We start from the raw sequence: 12819 nt of genomic DNA on the forward strand, positions 1-12819 counted from the left end.
AGTATAATATATCAATTGAGGAATCACATTATTTAATTAGTATTGATCAAGAATTAATTTAGTGATCAAAAGAAACTAATTAAAGTTACAGGGACTGATTAAGTAAATCAGTGATACCTCTTATTGGGCTCATGACTCATGTTGATTAGAGTTGGACTAAACCTATGTGAAAGTCCATAAAGGTTCAGCCCAAAAGACTAAGAAATATGAAGAGTCATTAGGGTTTGCATGGTTGTAATCCTAAGCTATATAAGAAGACCTTAACACCTAAAATCGACACCCCTATGCACACTAGTTGTAGCTAGCGATTTTGGTCTCCCAACCTCTCTCTCAAGTCCATTCTCTTGTTCTTGGTTTGTTACAAAACATTTGAGGCATCACACTTGAGGTGCTAGGCTCCTAATGGTCAAAGACAAGCAAGCTGCTACACAAGGTACTCTTCTAACTGTTTTATGATTTAAATGTTACCTTGCATGCTAGTTTAGGCTTTATGCTTTGGAAAAACAATGTTGCGTGTATAATTAGAGAAAACTTAGATCCAAAGCATTAGGGTTACATGTGCACCATAGGAATGTTAGAGTACATAAAGCCCATCAGTGGTATCAGAGCTTAGGGTGTTTTCTATTATATTGATCCAAATGTGTGATTTTCAAAGTTGGGAAAATGACTTTTCTGGCCATTGTCTGATGAACTCGACGAGTCCATATATGGACTCGATGAATTGGATGAGTTTTTCCATGAACTCGACGAGTCCAAAGCCTGGCTCGATGAGTTGGCTCATCTGGTGGCAGATTTTTCGAGTTTTTGGCCTGTTTTGGATTAGGATCATTACCACAAACTGTTTTGGTTCATAAAATTTGATTTTACTAGTATGGTAATGTTTATCCCAATCCAAAACCATGAAGGTTATCAAAATTTTAAAATAAGTACTTGATTTTATGAAAACTAATTATTGGTAAAATTTGAAACTATCCTGAATATGAACTAGGTCAATTTGGTAAATGATGAATTATATGATAATTGGATTATTTTAATTTGATCTATGTGTTCTTGAAAAGTTCCATAACCTGTCCTCAAGTTATGGAATATGAAAAGTCTTTATTTATGAAACCATTAACTATTGTAAGTTAGAGAATTCAAGAGATCTTGAAAGGTTTCATAACTTGTCCTCAAGTTTGGAGTTTGAAAGGTCTCATCCATGAAACTTTAAAATCCATAAGTTATGGAAATCAAAAGTCTTGACAAGTTACAAAACTTTCCCTCAAGTTTTGGAACTTGAAGAATCTCATTTATGAAACTTTAATTCCAAACCCTATAATTTTAAAAGTTTAAAATTCAACCCTTATACTATTATAATATTAAAGTTTAAAACTTATATATATATGTATAAGATAAGTCAGTCTTACCGTTAGTAGGCCTCATTCACGAAGCCGGTCTATAAGGGGGGGGGGTATAAGGTTACTGCCTATAAAATTGTGGTTTAATGGGTGTCCACTCTTACCCACCGCTTCCTTGACTGGTGGAGGGTCGTTAGCCGAACGGGTAGGATAGGACACTAATTCTCATTAATAAGTATAATGATAATTATTAAAGTAAATAAACTTTTATAAATTCCCAATCTTAGTTACTTTAGGAAAAATATGAAAATGGTGCTATTCCATGAAATTGCACTTTGCACCTTGTTAAGTCGTTAGTGGAGCGTGTGTGGTTAACCGACACACTAATTTGGGACTGACAATGTGTGGCAAAGGGTAGATTGATGTTAATTATGGATCAATGGAGTGTGTGTGGTTAACCGGCACATTGATTAGATGATCTGTAACATTACGTGTACCAAGCTAATTTGCATGGTTATTCACACCTTGTTTGTGATCCTCGACATCCCAGTCACAAACTTGAAGGGCATAATCGAGATTTAAACATGCCATTGAAAAGTTCAATGAATCTCAAAAGAGTCTAGGAATTTCAATTCATTTAAAACTTAATAAACAATTTCGTTTTTCATGGTGGAAATTGGCAAATCGTCATTTACCTACCTTCAAATATTTTTCAATTGGATTACGGCATCCCTCTTCCGGATTGTAAAATATTGTGTTGGGTCCTAGCCTTTATTTTACATTTGGGTGATATATTAAGGATAATTATCTAATCTAAACGTTGTCTTTCTTTTCAGATGTCTTCCAACACTGCTTCAAACCAAAACCCTTCAGGCTCTTTCTCCCTCATGAACTTATGTGGGAGGGTCATATTTGATGGTTCGAACTTTAATGATTGGATTCGAAACATCCGAATGGCCATTCGCTATGAGGAAAAAGAATAAGTCCTAGATAAAGAGCTGAAGGAGATTGATGAATGTACCGCTACTCCCGAATAGATTGCTGAATACAAGGCCCATGAGAGGGACGCGACCAAAGTGTCGTGTATTATGATTGCTACCATGACTGCTGAGCTTCAGAAGTCCTATGAGGACTTTTGGCCTTATGAAATTGTGACCTCCCTAAATTTCTCGGCCAGAAAAGACCGATTTAGTTTGTGCTTTTAAAATAAAATCAGAGTAATCTTTCAAAAGATGTTGCGGAATTTGTTCCCAAAACAAAATATGATAAAAATTTATCAAAGCATTTCTTAAAGAAATGTATTTTCATTATATAACAAAACCACGGGATTTCATGTTCCGATACAGACCAAAAGCATAAACAGTACATTATAAGCCTTACAACAGTTATTTACATCTACTGGCCTATAATCCAAAAATCCCTCGTCATCATCCAAATTATGCTCTAGGTCCACTACCTGTAATATAAAAAGCTGAGTGGGTCAGGCTTGGGAGCCTGGTGAGCATATAGGGTTTTCAACCCACAAATAATAATAAATTTATTAATTTCATCAGCCAATAATAAATTTATTAATTTCATCAACCAACAATAACCCTGATTACCCGTTCCCGTTATCCTCACTTTACGTCCCTAAACACCTATCATAAGGGACCTAGTCTAAGGATTTTCATCGGGGTGACAACATTGCTTTAGGGATTCCTCAGCAATTTATGTCAAATAAGGCAACCATGAGGGGGATGGAGTATACCGGTGAACACTAAGTTCAAAAACACCTACAGGTTGCGAGCCTGCTAGCATTCCACTGGACTGTCTAGAAAGGTTCGTGGTTGTCATCTATACTCCTCTAGATGACTAAACAACAACAACATTGAGGCCTCTCATCATTTTAACACACATCAAATATTTCATCTACCCATGTTTTACCTAACATATTTGTAGATAAAAATACATATACAGTTTAAAACTTGTATAAAACATCTATTCAACACTCATCTCAAATAAACAAACAATATATATACACATAGCACGTATTTTATAGAAAATACTTCATATCTATCTGTAAGATGAAAGTGACTACACACTCACCTGATAAGACGGTGATTGGACAACACTTCGTCCCTTAAAACAATCTTTTTTTGATGAAACCGGGATGTTTTCTCAAAAACCAGGCTTCACGCGGGCAAAGTTTCGTCTCCAAAAACTCTTTTCTCGGGATCTTCGGGCTCTTCGGGACTTGCTTATGATGCTAGGATGGTCTTTTAGGTTTATGGGTATTTATTGCAACTTAAAGGAAAGTATAGGGTGGGAGAATGGAAATTGTAAACGTAAATTCGGATGGCCTCGCTCACTATTTATAGTAGGCTGTTCACTTCGGAGCGCAGGGCGTACCTGTGAGGAACGCAACGCGTTCCGGAACGCAGGGCGTTCCTTCGGACGCATCGCGTAGGTGCGAGAGGCGTGTTCACTTCTTCCGAGCTTCGTACGTGTCATCCATGCGAGGTGATAGGTGGCTGACTCCGGACCAGGTGGCTGCGAACGCGGGGCGTTCCTTTCGGATAAGCTTCGAAATGTGTGTCACAAACTTCCAAAATTCATAACTTTCACATACGAGCTCCATTTTCGACATTCTTTATATTCATGCGTAGGTGAGACCGTGCTCTACAACTTTCGCTTAGACTCCATCGACTGATTTTGACTTTATTTTTAAAGTTATATTTTTAACATGCCGGGACAGGAAAAGTCCGTTAAAAATTCATAACTTCTTCATCCGAAGTCCGTTTTCGTCTGTATTTTTACCGTTACACTACTATCGACGAGATCTTCGATTATCATTTAGATTGTGTCGGCTAAAAATCGCTTGATTTATATTTCGAATTCCGGGCTGCATACTACTAAGCTGAAACTTAGAAAAATCATAACTTTCTCATACGAAGTCAGATTTGGGCGTTCTTTTTATGTATGCTCTCGGTTTAACGAACACTATGACTTTCGTTTAGATCACTAATGCTAAAAAGCACTTTATCGTAAATTCACTTTTTACGTCACACAGCGTTGTGCCGGTTCTGTTGCGAAACTTCGACAGGTCATAACTTCTTCGTTATAACTCGGATTTCGGTATTCTTTATATCTCCATAATCCTTGTTTCAACCACTACAACTTTCTTCATAGATATCGGGTTCATCTAATATTTATTTTCGACGCTTATTTTTATCCTTAACTTATTAAATCATAATAATTAAGCATAAAACACATAATAATCAAATAATACATCTTATTATTTCAAAACAAGTTACAAAGGTTGGCCTAGACTATTACATCATCATTAATGTCTAGCCTAGAAACACAGGCGTTACAATTCTCTCCCCCTTAGGATGATTCCGTCCCCAGAATCATACATCAGCAAACAAATGCGGATAGCGACTCATCATGTCACTCTCCGTTTCCCTGTTGAGATTTGGCTCATTCGTATATTTCCATTGCACAAGCACTAAATCGACCATCTTGCGTTGCAACTTCTTAGTCTTACGGTCAACAATTGCCTCAGGTTCTTCAATTAACCTCTTGCTTTCATCCAACCTTAATTCAGAAATTGGAATTATGTCGGGAACTTCTCCCGTGAACTTCCTCAAATAACACACGTGGAAAGTGTTATGAATACCATCTAGTTCTTCTGGTAGTTCTAACTTGTAAGCTTGATTCCAAATCCTCTGAAGAACTTTAAACGGTCCAATAAACCTTGGACTCAACTTTCCCCTTTTACCAAATCTTATAAGCCCCTTCCATGGTGAGACTTTAAGTAAAACCGAATCTCCAACTTCGATTGTTATCAGTTGTCTTTTCTTATCAGCATAACTCTTTTGACGATCCTGAGCTGCTAAATTCCTTTCTCTAATCACTTTCAGCTTTTCAACAGTTTGATGAACTATCTCGGGTCCCATAAACTGCTTTTCCCCAGCTTCAAGCCAACATGACGGCGTTCGACACTTTTGTCCATACAAAGCGTGATAAGGTGCCATCTTGATGCTCGAGTGGAAACTATTATTGTAGGAAAATTCTACCAGAGGTAAATGTTCATTCCAGTTACCTTGGAATTCCAGGGTACATGCTCTCAGCATATCCTCCAATGTTTGAATCGTTCGTTCGCTCTGACCATCAGTTTGCGGATGGTAGGCTGTACTTAGACACAATTTCGTACCCAATTCCTCTTGTAGACTTCTCCAAAACCTCGACGTAAAACGACTATCACGATCTGATACAATCATTAAAGGAACACCGTGAAGTCTCACTATCTCCTTCACGTAAGCATTTGCAAGTTTATCCATAGACCATTTTCATTGGCTGCTATGAAGTGTGCACTTTTAGTAAATCGATCAACGACCACCCAAATCATGTCGTGACTGCTCTTCGTTCTGGGCAGTTTAGTCACAAAATCCATGGTGATGTCTTCCCATTTACCCATGGGTACAGGTAAAGGTTCTAAACTCCCATACGGTTTCTGATGTTGTGCCTTAACCCTCGCACATGTCACACACTCAGCCACATACTTTGCAACATCGAGCTTCATCGTCGGCCACCAGTAGTAGGGTTTCAGATCACTATACATTTTCGTGCTACCGGGATGAATCGAGTACATGGTCTTGTGAGCTTCTTCCATCAGAAGATCTCTTATTCCTCCCGTCTTAGGTACCCAAATCCTATCTTGGAATACCTTCAGTCCTTGACCGTTTGTGTTGAACACTAACGTTTTGCCCAAACGTTCTTCCTTTCGGTCATTTTTCTCTAAGGGTTCTACCTGAGCTTTCGTGATGCTTTCTACAATCGTTGAGACAACTTCGATTCTTAATGCTCTTCGCCTTTTCTTTTCAAGACTCGCTTTTCGGCTTAAAGCATCAACTACAACATTTGCTTTACCAGGGTGGTAAAGGATTTCACAATCGTAATCCTTAAGCAACTATAGCCAGCGTCGTTGTCTCATATTCAATTCCTTCTGATTAAAGAGATATTGAAGACTCTTATGATCAGTGAAAAGTTTGCACTTTGTGCCATAAAGATAATGCCTCCATATCTTTAGGGCGAATACTAACGTTGCCAACTCCAAATCATGAGTGGGTTAGTTCCTTTCATGTTCTTTCAATTGCCTCGATGCATATGTTATCACCTTATCCCTTTGGGTCAGAACACAACCTAACCCAACTCCAGATGCATCACTATAAACTGCGACGTCTTCGACTCCATCAAGTAAAGAAAGAATCGGTGCTTCACACAATTTCTTCTTTAACTTCTCAAAAGCTTCCTTATGTTTCTTACTCCAAGTATAAGTAGCTCCCTTGTGGGTCAAAGTTGTCAATGGAGCAACTATCGAAGAAAAGCCTTGGATAAATCTTCGGTAATATCTAACTAATCCCAAAAAGCTTCGGATCTCCGTGGGACTTTTCGGTTGTTCCCACTTCATCACAACTTCAATCTTCAATGGGTCAACCATTATTCCTTCTTGGTTAACCACGTGACCCAAAAATTGGACTTCTTGAATCCAAAAATCACATTTGGAGAACTTTGCATACAACTTCTCCTTTTTCAGTACTTCTAACACTTCTTGCAGATGCTTGTTATGCTCCTGCTTGCTTTTTGAATAAATCAAAATATCATCTATGAACACTAACACAGATTTATCGAGGAATGGTTTACAAACCCTGTTCATCAAATCCATGAATGCTGCTGGAGCATTGGTTAGTCCAAACGACATAACCAAAAACTCGTAGTGTCCATATCTTGTTCTGAATGTCGTTTTCTCAATATCCTGCTCTCTCACCTTTAGCTGATGATATCCTGAACTAAGATCGATCTTCGAGAAATAGCTCGAACCTTGCAGCTGATCGAACAAGTCATCAATCCTTGGCAACGGGTACTTGTTCTTTATTGTTGCCATGTTCAGCACTCTGTATTCTATGCACATTCTCATGCTCCCATCTTTCTTATTCATGAATAACATCGGAGCTCCCCAGGGTGATGAACTAGGTCTAATGAAACCGTTGTCCAACAACTCCTGAAGTTGCGTCATAAGCTCCTTCATCTCCGTCGGTGCTAATCGATATGGGGCTTTTGCTATTGGTGTTGTTCCTGGTAAAAAGTCTATTCTAAACTCCACTTGTCTATCAGGGGGCAATCCAGGAAGATTTTCGGGAAAAACTTCCGGATATTCACACACCATTGGTATACTTTGCATATCCTTTTTCTCCTTCTTAGCATCAATCACGAATGCCAAGTATGAGGTGCATCCTTTAGACAAACATTTTCTGGCTTTCATTAGGGAAATGATTCCAGAACTTACTCTGCGCTTGTCTCCGTATACCATAAATGACTCTTTTCCAGGCGGGTTTATCCTCACTATCTTATTCTTGCATAGTATCTCGGCATCATTGGCGCTATGCCAATCCATTCCTAGAACGATGTCGAAACCATTCAACTCAATGGGTAACAGCTCCTCGTGGAATTCGTTTCCATTTAAGTCGATGACAATATTCCTAATACAATCGCTAACAGGTATGAATTTGCCACTAGCAACTTCTACAATTAGGGCATCAACAAGTTTTTCTATAGGCAATGCTAGTCTTTCATCAAACTTATGTGATATAAAGGAGTAATTCGCTCAGGAATCAAACAATAAATTGGCAGGCAATCCATTTACAAGAAAGGTACCTGAAGTGACATCTGATGCATCCTTTGCGGCTTCCAATTTCATCTAGAAAGCTCTGGCTTTTAGCTTTGGTGGGAGATTAGGCTTTGCTGCCTCTTTCTTCTTCGGGAAATCCTTCAAAATGTGCCCTTCTTCGTGGCATCCATAGCACACCCTTTTGTTGGTTGTTCACTTGCTGGCGTAGCGCCCTGACTTTCCACATTTAAAACAAGTGACCTCCTCGCCACATTTTCCAACATGTTTCTTCTTACACTTGTCACACCACTTCGCTTCAGCTCCTCCTCCGAATTTCCCCGTACCAGACTTTGAGAACTTGCTCTTCTTGTTGGACCTCGAAGATCCATCAAACTTTCTTTTCTCACCAACCTCTACCCTCTCCTGACCCATTTCTTTTAACTGGGTTTCCACATTTTTAGCTGCTCGGACTGCTGTCTTCAGAGTAGATGTCATCTTGACCGTTGGGCCAAAGTCGGCTGGCAATCCATTTGCGAACCTCTCAATTTTTGAGAGTTCAGTTGGCACTAAGTATGGAAATAACTTCATCTTTTCGGTAAACGCAGTAGCATAGTCGTCAATGCTCATTTTCCCTTTCTTCAAGTTCTGAAATTCATTGTTTAGATCTATCAGATCTATCTCTGAGCAGTACTGCATCTTTAGTTGCTCTAAGAACATTTCCCAAGACAATTTCAGGGCTTCTCCATGTGGCATCGTGTCTGCCAATAGCTTCCACCAACTTAAAACTCCGGTCTTCAGTTGTCTGACCGCAAAAACAGTTTTCTGCTTGTCGCTACAGTTGCAGCTTTCAAATACCATCTCCATTTCGGAGATCCAGTCCATAATTTCTACAGGTTTTGGGCTTCCGGCCAGACTTGGCGGTTTGGCGCCCAAGAAATTCTTATACATACGCCCATCTCTGTTGATTCTCCCCTCCGGGTCATTCATTTCTGCCACTGGGGGTTCCGCTTGACCGACAGTCCTACTATCATCCCTTTCTTCTGACTGTCTGTCATTCAATTCAGGTTGTTCGTCAGGCATTGAGGGTTCATCCCTATTATTCAACAACAGTTGTCTCATCTCTTCCCTTTGTTCGGCCATCATAGCCCGAATCATGGCTTGTACTCCAGCCATTGTAATTGGTTCTCGTGCAGCTTCTGCTATAGGCACATGTTCCATCACTTAGGGTTGAGGTTGCTGATTTCTATTTGCATTTCTAGCTCCACTTCGGGTTCTTTCCATTTTGATCTATACACCAAATAAGGCGAATTTAGATCTTTATTCACTATAGATTTTAAAATTCTCCTTATCACTCCGAAACATTACATGCTAGTTCTAATATCGTAGTCGTACGCTTAGAATCCTAAACACATAAGGTTTCCAGATCCGGTCGGCAACAGACCATAGATCCGAACAAATAACATCATTTATGGCAAACATATAGCATTTAGCACATAAAAGTATTTTAGACATCTTTCCTAAAATATACTAGTGCTCGTGTCTAAAATATGGTAGACACTCATCTCACGATCATCACTTACCATTCTAAGTTTAAGTCTAGAAATCCTACAAATTCCTAGTTCGCTTTAACTAATGTTGTGATACCAACTGTGACATCCCCAAATTTCTCGGCCATAAAAGACCGATTTAGTTTGTGTTTTTAAAATAAAATCAGAGTAATCTTTCAAAAGATGTTGCGGAATTTGTTCCCAAAACAAAATATGATAAAAATTTATCAAAGCATTTCTTAAAGATATGTATTTTCATTATATAACAAAACCTCGAGATTTCATGTTCCGATACAGACCAAAAGCATAAACAGTACATTATAAGCCTTACAACAGTTATTTACATCTACTGGCCTATAATCCAAAAATCCCTCGTCATCATCCAAATTATGCTCTGAGTCCACTACCTGTAATATAAAAAGTTGAGTGGGTCAGGCTTGGGAGCCTGGTGAGCATATAGGGTTTTCAACCCACAAATAATAATAAATTTATTAATTTCATCAGCCAATAATAAATTTATTAATTTCATCAACCAACAATAACCCTGATTACCCGTTCCCGTTATCCTCACTTTACGTCCCTAAACACCTATCATAAGGGACCTAGTCTAAGGATTTTCATCGGGGTGACAACATTGCTTTAGGGATTCCTCAGCAATTTATGTCAAATAAGGCAACCATGAGGGGGATGGAGTATACCGGTGAACACTAAGTTCAAAAACACCTACAGGTTGCGAGCCTGCTAGCGTTCCACTGGACTGTCTAGAAAGGTCCGTGGTTGTCATCTATACTCCTCTAGATGACTGAAACAACAACATTGAGGCCTCTCATCATTTTAACACACATCAACTATTTCATCTACCCATGTTTTACCTAACATATTTGTAGATAAAAATACATATACAGTTTAAAACTTGTATAAAACATCTATTCAACACTCATCTCAAATAAACAAACAATATATATACACTTAGCATGTATTTTATAGAAAATACTTCATATCTATGTGTAAGATGAAAGTGACTACACACTCACCTGATAAGACGGTGATTGGACAACACTTCGTCCCTTAAAACAATCTTTTTTTGATGAAACCGGGATGTTTTCTCAAAAACCGGGCTTCACGCGGGAAAAGTTTCATCTCGAAAAACTCTTTTCTCGGGGTCTTCGGGCTCTTCGGGACTTTCTTATGATGCTAGGATGGTATTTTAGGGTTAGGGGTATTTATTGCAACTTAAAGGAAAGTATAGGGTAGGAGAATGGAAATTGTAAATGTAAATTCGGATGGCCTCGCTCACTATTTATAGTAGGCTGCTGACTTCGGAGCGCAGGGCGTACCTGCGAGGAACGCAGCGTGTAGGTGCGAGACGCATGTTCACTTCTTCCGAGCTTTGTACGTATCATCCATGCGAGGTGCTAGGTGGCTGACTCCGGACCAGGTGGCTGCGAACGTGGGGCATTCCCTTCGGATAAGCTTCGAAATGTGTGCCACAAACTTCAAAAATTCATAACTTTCACATACGAGCTCCGTTTTCAACGTTATTTATATCCATATGTAGGTGAGACCGTGCTCTACAACTTTCGTTTAGACTCCATCGGCTAATTTTGACTTTATTTTTAGAGTTATATTTTTAACAGGCCGGGACAGGAAAAGTCCGTTAAAAATTCATAACTTCTTCATCCGACGTCCGTTTTCGTCTGTCTTTTTACCGTTACACTACTATCGATGAGATCTTCGATTCTCATTTAGATTGTGTCGGCTAAAAATCGCTCGATCTATATTTCGAATTCCGGGCTGCATACTACTAAGCTGAAACTTAGAAAAATCATAACTTTCTCATACAAAGTAAGATTTGGGCGTTCTTTTTATGCATGTTCTCGGTTTAACGAACACTACGAATTTCGTTTAGATCAATAATGCTAAAAAGCACTTTATCATAAATTCACTTTTTATGTCACACAGCGTCGTGCCGGTTCTGTCGCGAAACTTCGACAGGTCATAACTTCTTCGTTATAACTCGGATTTTGTTATTTTTTATATCTCCGGAATCCTTGTTTCGACCACTAAAACTTTCTTCATAGATATCGGGTTTATCTAATATTTATTTTCGACGCTTATTTTTATCTTTAACTTATTAAATCATAATAATTAAGCATAAAACACATAATAATCAAATAATACATCTTATTATTTCAAAACAAGTTACAAAGGTTGGCCTAGAATATTACATCATCACTAATGCCTAGCCTAGAAACACGGGCGTTACAGAAATGCACCAAGATTTGATGGAAATGTACCATCAAAGTGCTAGGCAGGAAAGGTATGAAATATTAGCCTCCATGATTACTACCAAAATGAAGGATTGAGAGTCTATCACGACCCACTTGCAAAAGATGCAAAGGTTTGTGGACCGTTTGCTGAAGTTGAATGTCAACTTCGATGAAGAGTTGGCCATAGATGTTATTCTACTCTTTTTGCCTCCTTGTTATGATCAGTTTCGTATGACCTATCATATGAACAAGGAGGAGGTCACTCTAAGCAAGCTTCAAGGCCTTTTGAGGACTGCTGAAAGTAGTCTTAAAGGAAAATTCGTTGTTCCTACTCCTACTGCTACTTCCCATGTCTTGGCAATTGGACATGGGAAGGGAAAGAAGAGAAGACTCCTTCCAAGAGTCACAAGGGAAAGTCCCATGTTGGATCCTCTTTTGGTGGGGCCAAAGTTGGTTCTGTCACCCCCTCTTCCAATCCAAAGGAAGCCGGGTGCTTCCATTGCCATGAAAAAGGGCACTGGAGACGAAGCTGCCCCAAATATTTTCAGTACATAAAGGATGGGAAGATCAAGCCCACCTTTGCAGGTATTTATACTATTCTGTCTAATAACTCATCACATGCTAATTCTTGGGTACTTAATACAAGATGTGGTTTTCACATTTGTTCTGACTTGCAGAGACTAAAAGGAAGTAGGGATGTGGAGCAAGGGAAAATAAACTTAATTATGGGGAATAGGAAAAAGCCACCTGTCACCAAGATTGGAGTTTATTCTTTATTGCTTAGTAGTGGGTTATAATTAGATTTGAATAATTGTTGCTACTCGTCTGATATGGCGAGAAATATTATTTCCTTTCACAGTTTGTATGAACAAGGTTTTACCTTTTCTTTTAATAATGAAATTGGTTCAATAAATGCTTATTTTAATGGTGTATTTTATTTTGAAGCATTACCTTGCAATGGCATATATGAAACTGTGATGGTTGTAGATACCTTAGGAAATAATGTATTGCATATT

This window comes from Lactuca virosa, chromosome 5 (genome assembly GCF_052849685.1).
Source record: "Lactuca virosa cultivar CGN04683 chromosome 5, Lactuca_virosa_CGN04683_v6, whole genome shotgun sequence".
Lineage (NCBI taxonomy): Eukaryota > Viridiplantae > Streptophyta > Magnoliopsida > Asterales > Asteraceae > Lactuca > Lactuca virosa.